Below are 11,639 nucleotides of genomic sequence, written 5' to 3' on the forward strand. Positions count from 1 at the left end.
ATGGTCAACAAAAGAGTCCGAAATGCAGTACTTGGATGTAATCTCAAAAACAACAGAATGATCTCTCTTTGTTTCGAAGGCAAACCATTCAATATCACAGTAATCCAAGCCTATGTCCCAACCAGTAACACTGAAGAAGCTGAAGTTGAAACGTACAAGATCTTTTAGAACTAACACCCCAAAAAGATGTCCTTTTCATTATAGGGGACTGGAATGCAAAAGTAGGAAATCAAGAAACACCTGGGGTAACAGGCAAATTTGGCCTTGGAGTATGGAATGAAGCAGGGAAAAGGCTAATAGAGTTTTGCCAAGAGAATGCACTGGTCATAGCAAACACCCTCTTCCAACAACACAAGAGAAGGTTCTACACATGGACATCACCAGATGGTCAACACCAAAATCAGATGGATTATATTCTTTGCAGCCAAAGATGGAGAAGCTCTATACAGTCAGCAAAAACAAGACAGGGAGCTGACTGTGGCTCAGATCATGAACTCCTTATTGCCAAATTCAGATTTAAATTGAAGAAAGTAGGGAAAACCGCTAGACCATTCAGGTATGACCTAAATCAAATCCCTTATGATTATACAGTGTAAGTGAGAAATAGATTTAAGGGCCTAGATCTGATAGAGTCCCTGATGAACTATGGATGGAGGTTCATAACATTGTACAGGAGACAGTGATCAAGACCATCCCCATGGAAAAGAAATGCAAAAAAGCAAAATGGCTGCCTGGGGAGGCCTTACAAATAGCTGTGAAAAGAAGAGAGGCAAAAAGCAAAAGAGAAAGTGAAAGATATAAGCATCTGAATGCAGAGTTCCAAAGAATAGCAAGGAGAGATAAGAAAGCCTTCCTCAGTGATCAGTGTGAAGCAATAGAGGAAAACAACAGAATGGGAAAGACTAGAGATCTCTTCAAGAAAATTAGAGATACAAGGGAAAATTTCGTGAAAATATGGGCTCGATAAAGGACAGCAATGTTACAGACCTAACAGAAGCAGAAGATATTAAGAAGAGGTGGCAAGAATACACGGAAGAACTGTACAAAAAAAGAGCTTCATGACCCAGATAATCACGATGGTGTAATCACTCACCTAGAGCCAGACATCCTGGAATGTGAAGTCAAGTGAGCCTTAGAAAGCATCACTACGAACAAAGCTAGTGGAGGTGATGGAATTCCAATCGAGCTATTCCAAATCCTGGAAGATGATGCTGTGAAAGTGCTGCACTCAATATGCCAGCAAATTGAGAAATTCAGCAGTAGCCACAGGACTGGAAAAGGTCAGTTTTCATTCCAATCTCAAGGAAAGGCAATGCCAAAGAATGCTTAAACTATCGCATAATTGCACTCATCTCACACACTAGTAAATAATGCTCAAAATTCTCCAAGCCAGGCTTCAGCAATACATAAACTGTGAACTTCCAGATGTTCAAACTGTTTTTTAGAAAAGGCAGAGGAACCAGAGATCAAATTGCCAACATCCGCTGGATCATCAAAAAAGCTAGAGAGTTCCAGAAAAACATCTACTTCTGCCTTATTGACTATGCCAAAGACTTTGACTGTGTGGATCACAATACACTGTGGAAAATTCTGAAAGAGATGGGAATACCAGACCACCTGACCTGCCTCTTGAGAAACCTGTATGCAGGTCAGGAACCAACAGTTCGAACTGGACATGGAACAGACTGGTTCAAATAGGAAAAGGAGTACGTCAAGACTGTATCTTGTCACCCTGCCTATTTAACTTATAAGCAGAGTACATCATGAGGAACACTGGGCTGGAAGAAGCACAAGCTGGAATCAAGATTGCTGGGAGAAATAGCAATAACCTCAGATATGGAGATGACACAACCCTTATGGCAGAAAGTGAAGAGGAACTAAAAAGCCTCTTGATGAAAGTGAAAGAGGAGAGTGAAAAAATTGGCTTAAAGCTCAACATTTAGAAAACAAATATCATGGCATCTGGTCCCATCACTTCATGGCAGATAGATGGGGAAACAGTGGAAACAGTGGCAGACTTTATTTTTGGGGGCTCCAAAATCACTGCAGATGGTGATTGCAGCCATGAAATCAAAAGACGCTTACTCCTTGGAAGAAAAGTTATGACCAATCTAGATAGCATATTCAAAAGCAGAGATATTACTTTGCCAGCCAAGGTCCGTCTAGTCAAGGCTATGGTTTTTCCAGTGGTCATGTATGAATGTGAGAGTTGGACTGTGAAGAAAGCTGAGGGCCGAAGATCTGAAGCTTTTTTTTTTTTTTTCTTTTTCTTTTTTTTTTATTAAATTTTAAAATCTTTAATTCTTACATGTGTTCCCAAACATGAAACCCCCTCCCACCTCCCTCCCCATAACATCTCTGTGGGTGATCCCCATGCACCAGCCCCAAGCATGCTGTATCCTGCGTCAGACATAGACTGGCGATTCAATTCTTACATGATAGTATACATGATAGAATGCCATTCTCCCAAATCATCCCGCCCTCTCCCTCTCTCTCTGAGTCCAAAAGTCTGTTATACACAGCTGTGTCTTTTTTCCTGTCTTGCATACAGGGTCGTCATTGCCATCTTTCTAAATTCCATATATATGTGTTAGTATACTGTATTGGTGTTTTTCTTTCTGGCTTACTTCACTCTGTATAATCGGCTCCAGTTTCATCCATCTCATCAGAACTGATTCAAATGAATTCTTTTTAACGGCTGAGTAATACTCCATTGTGTACATGTACCAAAGCTTTCTTATCCATTCATCTGCTGATGGACATCTAGGTTGACTGTGGTGTTGGAGAAAACTCTTGGGAGTCTCTTGGACTGCAAGGAGATCCAATCCGTCCATTCTAAACGAGATCAGTCCTGGGTGTTCTTTGGAAGGACTGATGCTAAAGCTGAAACTCCAATACTTTGGCCATCTCATGCGAAGTTTACTCTTTGGAAAAGACCCTGATGCTGGGAGGGATTCGGTGCAGGAGGAGAGGGGATGACAAAGCATGAGATGGCTGGATGGCATCACCGACTTGATGGACATGAGTTTGAGTGAACTCCGGGAGTTGGTGATGGACAGGGAGGCCTGCCAAGCTGTGATTCATGGGGTTGCAAAGAGTTGGACATGACTGAGGGACTGAACTGAACTGAACTGAACTGCACTTTTAAAAAATTAGACATCTTTTCATTTTCATAATTGATTAAAGATATACCAAGACGATTTTCATATACTACATGATATGGAAATCTACTTTGGTTTTTGCCTGAGCTTTCCTAAGGCTTACTGTTAGCCATTAAACTATACGACTGTCCAAATTAATAAAATAAGATAAACCTTTTTCAGAATTTTTTCAGATTTTTTTCAGCTTTTCAGATATTTTTAAGATTCTCTTTGAACAAATACTACCCTTTCTTTCCTAATGGATAGACTTTAGAAGATGGAAATAAAAGCTTTAAGCAGGTTTGCTGACTAACTGCTCAGCTTTGGCTAAAGGAATACTTTACTGGTATCACAGCCTGAGGTAAACACTCCAGTTCTTAGTTTCCACCTTAAAACACTAAGATGCTCCTGTGCTATCTTAAGACTCTTTCTTGGTCGTGTTTCTTTTAACATTTTTTATCCCAGATTTAGGGTAGTTGAATGAATATTCAAATGCTAGTAAAGGAAGCCAGATTTTAGTAGTGGTCTTAGCCAGCTCAGGCCACCGTAACAAAATGTCACAAATACGAGTTTATTTTCCCACAGTTTGGGAGGCTGGAATAGATATCAAAGTGCTAGGGTGGGCAGATTTCTGGTGCAAGCTCTCTTCCTGGCTTGCATGTGTCCCCATATTTGGTGGGGTAGGGGAGAGAGAAAGAGAAAGAGAATGAATAAACTATCTGGTGTCACTTCTTATGAGAGCTGTTATCCCATGACCTCATCCAACTCTAATTACCTCACAAAGGCTCCATCTCCAAATTTCATTACATCAGGGTTAAGGATTCAACATATGGATTTTGGTGGGTGAGCAAAATCATCCAGTCCACACAGGAGTGTATTAAGGAGAGATTAAGAGTATTTAAATCATATATATATTACTGTCTTTAAGCTGGTAGGCACAGCCTAGTTCTTTTACTGCTCTGAGAAAGACCAGTTACTTAGCTGACTTCATGCAGTAATATTTGATGGCAGAAGGGAACTTAGAAATGCTATATTGAAAATCTGAGAACAAACCAGAAAAGCAAAATCATAAAATGTACTTTATCTATATAGCTTTATATAGAGAGAGAGCATTTTGGGAAACACTTCATTTATGTGTATAATATTGAATTTTTTTTTCATTTAGAGTCTTATTAGCAGACTCATGTATAAGATAACCTCAAATCTTTTCTTAATCTGGAACTTAGTTATTACTTTATTAACTGATTTATCATTAAGCTGGTTATTAATAATCAATAGACTTATTCTGGGTCATTTAAAAATTACCTATATAATATTCTTAATATTAGACAATTGTTTTTTTAATTGAAGTATAGTTCAGTTAAAGTGTTGTATTTTTCAAGTGTAAAACAAAGAGATTTAGTATTTACACATATTATACTCCATTTAAAGTTATGAAAAAATATTATCTATATTACCGTGGGCTCTACAATATACCCTTGGTGCTTATCTATTTTATATATAATAATCATATCTTTTATTCCCTTACCCCTATCTTGCCTCCCCCTCTTATCTCTCCCCATACTGTATGTTATCACTTACATGTGGAATATAAAAAATGGAAAATATATATAACAAAACAGAAACTGACTCACAGAAAACAAACTAGATCCACTGTATGTTTTTCATTTTTTATATTCCACATGAAGTGATAACATAGTGTTTGTTTTTCTCCATCTGACTTATTTCACTAAGTATAAAACTCTCTAGGTCCATCCACACTGCTGCAAATGGAACAATTTTGTTTTTATCTGACTGAATAATATTCCACTTTATATATTCACAAAACACACCTTCTTTATCCATTCATGTGTTAATAAACACAGCTGCTTCCACTGAGGTACATTTATTTTTTATTTTTTTTAAACTAGAGTACAGTTGATCTATAATATTGTTAGTTTCAGGTATACCACAAAGTGAGTCAGTAATGCAAATGTGCCAAGTCACTTCAATCACGTCCTACTCTGTGCGACCACATGGACTGCAGCCTGCCAGGCTCCTCTGTCCATGGGATTCTCCAGGGAAGAACAGTGGAGTGGGTTGCTGTGCCCTGCTCCAGGAGACCTTCTTCAGCCAGGGATCAAACCCGTGTCTCTTCCATCTAACCTGCATTGGCGCCACCTGGAAATCAGTAATACATATACATATATCCACTCTTTTTGAAAGATTCTTTTCCCATATAGACCATTATAGAATATTGAATAGGCATAACAAAGTATTGAGTAGAGTTCCCTATACTATACAGCAGGTTCTTATTAGTTATCTATTTTATATATAGTAGTATGCATATATCCATCCCAATCTCCCAATTTATCCCTCTCCCTCTTATCCCCTGGTAACCATAAGTTTGTTTTCTACATCTGTGTCTCTCTTTTTTCAAATTAGTGTTTTCATTTTCTTTGGGTATGCACTTAGGATTCGAATTACTGGATCATGTAATAATTAATTTTTAGTTTTTCATTTTTTGAGGAACCTCCATACTGCTTTCCATAGTGGCTGCACCAATTTACGTCCCCACCAATAGGACACAAAAGTTCCTTTTTCTCCACACCTTCACCAGCATTTGTTGTTTGTAGACTTTGATGCTAGTCATTCTGACAGGTGTAAGTTAATATCTCGTGGTTTTAAATTGCATTTCTCTAATAATTAGCAACGTTGAGCATCATTTCATGTGCATGTTGGCCATCTACATGCCTTCGGAAATGTCAGTTCAGATCTACTGCCCATTGTTTAATCGGATTATTTTTTGATATCAAATTTTATGAGCTAATTATATATTTTGGATAGTGACCTCTTATTGGTCATATCATTTACAAATATTTTTTCCCACCTCTGTTTTATAGGAATCTTTTCACCAGTCTCCAGTTAATTTTCAAGGAGAATTGTTCCACATGTAGATTATTTTTGATGTTTTCATGGGGGGAGTCAGAGGGGGCAGTTCTATATCTTCCTATTCTGCCATCTTGATCAACTCCATAATGAAAGACATGTGAAATATAAAATTATGGGAATCTTTCATACAGTAGAAAGTGCATGTGATTTTGTAACCGTACAAGACTGGATTCAACTCCCAACCCTATTACTTACAATTTGGGTAACTTTGGTTTAATAACTTCACAGCTCTATTTAATTTTATCACTCAAAATGAGCTTGTTAAGTGACTACCTTAGAAAATTCTTGTAAGGATTATGTGGGAATATATTTGAATGCTCTTAACATGGGCCTGTCACAGTAGCCACTTAATCAAGGCTATTATGTTGTAATGTTGATTGGGCGGAAGTAATAGAAGCAAAAATAGTAGTATTAACAATCATGCCTTTTTTTTTTTTTCCTACTGTTGTGGGGAAAATAAGCAAAACTTTTTTGTTGCTAGTCACACAGAGAATTCTAGAAACAAAAACTGCATATAACATTCTTTTTCAATAATGTACTTTTCTTTGTCAGTTAATGCTATGGCCAATCACTGTTGCATACATGAATGCATTGTGACTTCTGATTAACTCTTTCCAAATAAGTTCAATTCATATCAAGAGATTAAGCTAACTCATATGTGATTAAGCTAAAACATATGTGGTATTGGTTTCTGCTCTCAGTGCAGTTTTAAACTGTTAAACTGACACCAGCTGCTTTCATAAACCAGCCATTCTAATCACCCAGTATCACTCCTTGAGGCATGTTAGATTATAGAAAGAATGTGATAAACCAACATGAATTTTAGATTTTCAGCAGATTTATTTCAATTTCTAATCAAACTCATTCCAAGCATTTTCCCTGACCACTCTTGTGCAAAGAGATTTAAAATAAGGAAAATTGAAGTCAGAGAATGTAATGCATGAAAATTTTATGCTGACGATACCCAACTATCTCCTTTTGTTTCTAGTTATGTACAAGAAAACTCTAAATGATTGTCTCATCATCTTCATAATTTAAATAATTTTTAAAAAACCATATTCCCTTCATTTCAAATATAAACAGGACCAAAAAAATCAAGGAAATACCTACAACCTATAAGTTCCTTGAGATTCCTTATAAGAAAAAATAATTTATATGAGTCTGAAGATGGGAACAGCAATATATACTGTCTTACAATATTTCATGCCAAAATAATGCAGTTAAGATAATACTATGTTGTAAACACTATTTTCAAGAGTTTAACATGTATTAACTCACTTAAGGCACATAGTAATTCTAAGAGAGAGATGATATTACTATACCCCTTTTTTTCTCATTTTTCAGATGGGAAACCTAGGGCATGCATGCGTGCACGTGTACTCCGTCGCTTCAGTCATGTTCAACTCTTTGTGACCCCTGGACTGTAGCCCACCTGGCTCCTCTGTCCAGGGATTCTCCAGACAGGAATACTGGAGTAGTATCCCCTCCTCCAGGGGATCTTCCCAATCAAGGGATGGAACTTGCATCTCCTGCACTGCAGGAGAATTCATCACTGACTAAGACAGCAGGGAAGCGCAAACCAGGGCATACAAGATTGGATATCTTGAGAAGGTAAGTTGTAAAGTTAAGATTCAAATCCAACGGTTGTCTCCTTGACCACTCATCTTAATGCTAATTTGTGATAGTTTAAAAAGTACAAAAAGAATGACATTCAGGAATTATTTTAACATAAAAGATATCCAAGTGATTTCTAAATCTCATTTCACTTTTTGTATATCAACAAGGTAGCTAAAAAACCAAAGAGCTAATAATCCCACTGGTGTGACAAAGTCACTCTTTAACAAAGTAACTTGAACCTATCATGAAATTCCAACGTTTTTTGTTTCATTCCTTCTTTGGTCTTCACCTTCTTCTTTCCTACTGTCCCAGTGGGGTTTTCAAGTGTATGTTTTAACTTTCTTCCATGTTCCTACTCTTGTCATTTGTAAATGAGGATTTTCAATTGCTATGGATATATATTGTTTTATTTTCTTCTGGAAATTTTACTATTTGATTCTTCTTTGTTTATTTCTTAGTCTTCTCTGCAGTTTATTTCAGTGGTCTCCTTCTCAATAAGTGGGTTTGTTTAGCTACTTTAGATTTACTGGTGAATCTTAGAATGTCTAAATGAATAACCTGGAATTCATTCCAGAAGTATACAAGATACTGAAAGAAGAAAAGATCCTCTATTTGCAACTTTCCTTATTCACTCTTAACTCCTCTTTTCACCCCAATCCTAACCTTATGCAGAGAATGTTCCAATTAGAGCATCAGCTAGCCTTCAAATTTCAAGTACAAGAAAAAAAAGAAATAACTTCTGCATCACCATTTTAGCCTGACTGTTCAAAGATATCTGGTTAATATCTGTGCTTGACTCGGGATAGAAATACTCTGGTTCAATACATACAATATTCAAAGGAAAACTAATCAAGGGAAGTTTTCAATCCAAAGAAAGATTACATCTCTAATATGTATATCACATGAGGCTGGACTGCCTAAGTGAGAAAATGCCAAATCTTTCCTTATGATATAAAGTGACAGTATGCAAAAGCATTTACTGATTTTCATCTGTTAAATTCATTATCATACATAATGGTCTTTCCAGGTAAATCAGCAAAGGGATGTAAAATTGTATAAATTTGTTCACAAGGTTGTAAATGTGCCAGAGTAGCTGTTTTTCAGGTATCTGAGTTGACCCAACAGCTGAATGCTCACTTGTGTTCGAAAGTAATAAAATACTCATGGCTGGACCTCACTCTGGTCGAGTGCCAAACTAATTATCTATTACCTGATATTATCCAGGAGTTCTCTTTATGTACTTCTGATGCAAGCAGGTAAAATACTTAATCTTTCCTCCACAAGTTAATTTGCAACTGGCCTAGACAAAAATAAAACTGAATAATAACCATAATTTTAAACCAAATCACCCAATAAGTTCACTGACTTAAGTCTTGAGGCATTGCTAGTGACCCAGTGGAATACTGATTTTATCATTTCTTATACTTGGAAGCAATCTATGGAAAGAGAGGAGGGAATAAAACAACAAGGTTAATTGATCCACCAACATGATTACTGAGAAAAGAAGAAAACAGGTTTTAATATGTTGTGTTGTTTATTATAGAAAAAAAAAAAAAAAAGATGATGTAATTGGGACTGAGGGAACCAGGAAAAGATTCAAAGCACTGTGACTTATTGCATTGCTTTTTCCAACCCTTATTCCACAAAATAGCTGTTTGTTTTTATACCATACTGAGTAGTGCTATGTTTAAGCCATTATAAAATCATGAAATTGAACTGTAGAAATGACCATAACCAGAAATTATGAGCTGGATACCTATTTAATACAAATAATACTTATGCAAAAAGAAGAAATTCTAAAGAGAATTTAATGATCCTATTATTTATTTCCTTCTGTAATGTTGCACAAAAATGAGCACTGTCTCTTTTCTATTTAAGTTTAATAAATTTAGAAGCAAATGTTAGTACAGCAAGTATACTGTAAATTATACTCATAACACTCAAAAGAGTAGACTTGAAGGTAGTATCTATAAGAGGTTTTGTGGTGCTTAGATTATACTGAACAAGCCCTGAACAAACATTAATAAGAATTTCTGTGAATGTGTCATTTAGTCATAGCTCTTTGTGGACCATATAAAGAGCTTACAAGGATGTGAACTTTACATCTTCCTGGATTAAGCATCTTATTCTATTTTAAAGAGAATATATTTTGTATTGTTTCTATTGAACAAGCACTGCTTGATTTGTTTTTTTTTATTTTTTAATCTCAAATGCATATTGATTTAATTCTAAACACCAAATAAGATTAAATAATACTTCATAATTCTAGACTTGCAAGTAATCCCCTAGTGATTCCGTTGAACTGGAAATCTACATGATAGAAACAGACTTAGAGTCGTAATAGGATGAGAACTTGAACTCATAAAAGGGCACCAGTTTAAACAATTTACTTAGCTAGGTGGTATCTACGAATAGAAAATAATATTTAAGATTAATTTTCACTTGGTTTGTGAGTTTGTGTCATTCTTAATGCCAGTTTTAACCATACAAATTTTTATTTAGAATAGTGGTAAGAAAAGAGTGCATATTACCAAGTAAATCCTAGTTAATCACTCTTAACATAAATTGAAAATGTCATATTTAAATTTAAGTTAGTAAGCATTTATAGAGACACGGTTGAAGATACATGTTAGGAATTCGATTATAGGAGCTGACTGATGAAAAAGAAATAATAATATAATTCAGTCCTGAAAAAAAAACAAACCAGAAAATCATGTTTCTTTATGATCAATTTCAGGATGTAAGTTTCAGTTGTATATTAATCCGTTTGTTGAATATCACCTCTCCTTCAGACACTGTGTAGGCACTGGGGTCTCCAACAGTGAATGGACCCCAGAATAGTGTACTCCACAAGCAAACTTAAGTCTGCACTCAATAGCAAAATGACATAGGGAACATTTAAAAGTAAGCTCAAGAGAGCTGGAGTCAGGAAGGAGGACATATTCGGTTAGGGACATCAGGCTTTCCTGGAGGAGGAAGCATTTAATTTGCAACTTGAAGGATGGTTAAGATTTCAAAAATAAAAGAGAGGAAGGCTTTCTCCAGAGTTGTAATTAACAGTACATTTAAAGGTAAAAACTCAGAAACTTTGCAAGAAGTAGTAGCATGGGGAATTTTCTAGTTATGGTATTAGGTATAGACTCATACTATCCTTCAGACTTCTCAGATGAGATTATGGATTGAGTGATTTCTAAGCAATTATAAATTTGAGAAGGTCCTCTTTTTCTTCTCCTTGATAAATTATTTCCCCAATTTTGTTTCGTTTTTATTCTCACAAGTATACTAGAAAAAACTAGTTCCATTCCTGTACTGCTCGGATGTATTTTCTATATAGCAGCAGCCCCAGAGAGCTTTTTAAAATGCAAATGTGAAGATCTCACTTCTCTGCTTAAAACTCATCAGTATTTCCTCAATTTACAGTTCCTAAAATAAAGTAAAATAAAACAAAACAATAAAAGAAAGGGGGATAATATCAAAGTTTAATCTGATTCAGAGCCTTCTTGCCTCCATCAAAAATCTTATTCTAAATTTGCCACAGTAGTGATGATTTACCATCATCAGATATTAACAAATGTCAGTTTCTCAAATATTTCTTCCCTGACTCATCTAAATGAATGCTTCTTTTAATTCTCTCTTATGGGGTCCTCAATCTTTTTGTTTCCCTTTACTTATCAGAATTTGTAACTGTAGGTTCATGTATGTGTTTATTTATATGATGACTCTCATTACCCATTCCCACATCTACTACCCAGGTAGACTAGAAGCTTCCTGAAAAAAAGGCATCGTTTCAGGTTTGATTGACCATCATAGGCCCAATTGGAGAAGGCAATGGCACCCCACTCCAATACTCCTGCCTGGAAAATCCCATGGACAAAGGAGCTTGGAAGGCTGCAGTCCAGGGGGTCGCTGAAGGTCAGACACGACTGAGCGACTTCACTTTCACTTTTCACT

This window comes from Capricornis sumatraensis, chromosome 17, assembly GCF_032405125.1.
Source record: "Capricornis sumatraensis isolate serow.1 chromosome 17, serow.2, whole genome shotgun sequence".
In the NCBI taxonomy this organism is placed as follows: Eukaryota; Metazoa; Chordata; class Mammalia; order Artiodactyla; family Bovidae; genus Capricornis; species Capricornis sumatraensis.